The following is a 3524-nucleotide window of genomic DNA, read 5'->3' on the forward strand; positions in this document are numbered from 1 at the left end:
GAGTAAATGAATAAATAAATAAGGTGATTACTCCTATCTATCTATCTATCTATCTATCAATCAATCAATCAATCAATCAATCAATCAATCAATCAATCGGTATTCTATCGTATCTATCTATCGATCTATTATCTATCTATCTATCCTATCTATCTACGTTTATCTATCTATCTTATCTATCTATACTATGTTCAGCACATACCGGTGGGAATATGTTTACATTTACATTTACTTTGTATATAGGCTCTTATTATCTTATTATATCTCTTAGGCTCTTATTATCTTATTATATTTTAATTAAATTTTTTACTTTTTACTTATATGTAAGTTATATACCTATACATACATTTCTATTCTATATATTGGTTAAATATTGTATATTAAGTATTATATATTGTTTAACATGTGTGAGTAGAACAACTGTAACACACTAATTTCCCCTGGTGGATCAATAAAGTATTTCTGATTCTGATTACATTATACTAGTTTAATTGAAGGCTTGGTTTACCAATTGAAACGATGATAATTCATCACCCTTTGTACGTTTATTCGCTCTAAATCTGTCTGTTTCTCTTATTCTGAGGGTAGATACATCTCCGACCATCAGCGCCAAAACGAAACCCTCCAAAACGCTTCGCTAAAAAAAACGTCAACAAAAAGCACGTGTCGGCCTCCCGCTTGCCGTACTTGGCGCCGCCATTGTTTGACAGATCCCGTTGCTAACCGGAGTCTTTCCTGGTTACACACTCAACAAGAACAACGGAGGGAAGCCCACAAGTATCCTCTCGGGGTGTAGGACGTGGTTCAGCGGACCAGCGGGCCTGAAGGAGGACGGACGACAACGCCAGAGCCCGGTACGCTTTTATTCTTCCTCGTAGTCTTCCTCTTTCACTTCACAGGAGCTCACTTCCGACAACCGTAGTTAGCGTTAGCTTGTGTGGCTGTGTCTGAAGTTTACAGCGAGGAAGAGCGAGGAAGAGTGAGGAAGAGTTGACGGCCTGTTACACATATTATTAACACACACACACAGACACAGACACAGACACACACACACACACACACAGCGCTGTGGTTGGTGTCATGTGAAGCGTTGTGTGGTCCACTTGGCTGACTTTTATCTGAATACATTAAGTTAGCTGACAGAAGAACTTATCAAAGTGCTGCTTTTACATCAGTTTATATCGTTTATTTATTATATGTTTTATTATATATATGTTATATTTATGTCACATTCATGCACTCATTAGTCCTGCTGCTTGTTAGTCTTAAAGCTTTGTGTGTTGTATGTTGCTCTCGACGTCAAGTGGACGCTACAGTGTGAGCAGGATTAATCAAAGTTATTGTCTATGGTTTTAAGCACAGGGAACACTTATGGAGGCACACAATGTGACTGATTTTGAGACTTTTTTGCCCCTTCCTTTAACCATAAACTGAAGCTGTATAATGTTATACAAGCTGGGCTGTAATAAGAAATAAGTAAGTGTTTGTAAGAAGGCATTAGTGAGAGTGTGGTTGATATTTGGTTGCAGCACTGAACCAGCGCGGTGGTTCTTAACCAGGGGAATATTTAAATGTCCCTAATATTTCATTGACTAAAAGTTTGCCCAATGACAGAATACATAAGTCTGTTTTGTTCATGAGTTTCTGTTAATGAACCGTTAATCTGCCAGTAAAGACAGTGATGGAATAACTCCGTCTTATCAGGCGAGGATCCCTGAGACTACATCTCATCCAGTATGGATCCCCTGCCTGATGCGTATCAATTTGGGGGCCATCTCAGTACTGCAGTCAGCTGAGATAAGGCTATAACGTGGCTCATAAACGGTCCTGCTCTGGTAACCAGCTCCTAATCTTGAGTCAAAGTGTGGATTTGCTTCCATGTTGTCTCCAGGAAGAACAATCTATTTCACCTGCTCACCAGCGAGGTACAGTTAGAATAAATACTGATGCTCACGGGATTTAATAATGAGTTGTTTAGTCGACAAAAGTTGAAAATAGTTGAAAATGCTCAGCACATTTCTGGAGCCCAAGGTGATGTCTGCAGATTGCTTGTTTTGTTAATCTAACAGCCCCCAAACTCAGAAGTATTCAGTTATAAATCATACAAAAGAAGACATTTTTCTACAGTTGAGAAGCTCTAAACAGAGAATATTTGTCATTTTTGTCTCTATAAATTTCCTCTGTTGTCTCTTTTGTCAGCATTTTATTTTATTTTTTTAATTAAATACTTTTCTTGTCCTCTACTTGTTGTTTCTCTCTGCGCTGTAAAGCCCTTTGGATTCTCAGTGTCTAAAGATTGGACACGAGTTAGAATGACTCTTAAAAGAATCAACACTGGGTTTTAATAACTAAAATGGTAGAATACACTTTTAACCACTGCATACCACGTATCAGTCCGCGGCTGTGGCCCCGCAGCGTGTCAGCACCGTGGGTGAGTTATATGACATGTGAAATAATGAGAATCACCACTGTCGTACTTTTATCTAAGTCTTCAGAAGACCGGCTTTGATGAGGGCACGGAAGTGGAGAGCTTGTCTCTAAAAATATGGAGGATCATTACCAAAGACACCTCTGCAAATACATTTATTTCCAGAAAGGCTCATGATGAGGTGCATTTCTTTGGAGAGATTTGAAGGATTACTGAGTCATTAATGGTAACCTAATGCCAGTGATATATGGAGTGTCATACAGGTCTGAAGATATAAGTCCAATAATGAGCTAAAGCATGTCTTCACAGGTATAATCCTAAATCTTGACTCCACATTTTGCGAGGAGAGGCGCAGCTGATAGCAAAGGTTAATCCTCCTATTGATTAAAAATGGAGGATGCCATTTGTTCTGGCCCACTTTGACTCCCTGTTGTCAGAAATACAACCAGAATCTGGGCATCGTGACACTGGAGGTGCTTTAAGCGTTTAAGCAAAGCGGCTCATTCCCGTGGAAGAAACGGCGCAGTTATTTCCATCTGCTGCAGAACACTGGGCCCATATATTTGAGGTTTAATTCATTTTCGGGGGTCATTTCTTCATTTCCTGTGATGCTGCGTAGACTTACCAAGACCATGCTTTTGCCCCGATGTGCTGAAATGATTAGTTGATGAGTTGAATCATTTTTATTATTCATTTAGTAATTTTTCAAGAGAAATGACAAAACATTTGCTGTAGGGTTGGAGCTACATTATTTTCATCGAAGGTTAATCTGCCAGATGTTTTTTTGATTCATCTTTAGTTTATGAAATATTGAAGAATAGTGAAAAATATTCCTCAAAGGCTTCCGTTGCTTGTATTGTCAAACTAAAAGTCCAAAAGCATAAGATATTCAATTAGTTTTCATCTATCTATCTATCTATCATCAATCTACAATATCAGATCTATCTATCTTCAACTATCTATAGTTCTCTGAAAGCTAAGGTTGTCTTTTCTTTTCTTCAGCTACTAGATATTAAGCAGAAAACCTTTCCCTGCCATGTTGGAGATCAGTGTTTCCAGGGAGCGGCTCATTTCCATTATATATATATATATATAT

At 38.3% G+C, this 3524-nt stretch overlaps 1 protein-coding gene across 1 annotated transcript in view; it reads left to right on the top strand.

The window, feature by feature from the left end:
* Nucleotides 1-694: 694 nt before the first annotated feature.
* The window catches only part of LOC118333752 (ecto-NOX disulfide-thiol exchanger 2-like), a 162163-nt gene continuing 159333 nt past the window's right edge, over nucleotides 695-3524 (top strand). The window contains exon 1 of the mRNA XM_035669531.1: nucleotides 695-854. The gene's annotated coding sequence lies outside the window, so the exon portion shown is untranslated. The remainder of the gene's footprint in view (nucleotides 855-3524) is intronic.

Source organism: Morone saxatilis, unplaced genomic scaffold (genome assembly GCF_004916995.1).
Source record: "Morone saxatilis isolate NCDOM2014 unplaced genomic scaffold, NCSU_SB_2.0 Contig22, whole genome shotgun sequence".
Classification (NCBI taxonomy): Eukaryota; Metazoa; Chordata; class Actinopteri; family Moronidae; genus Morone; species Morone saxatilis.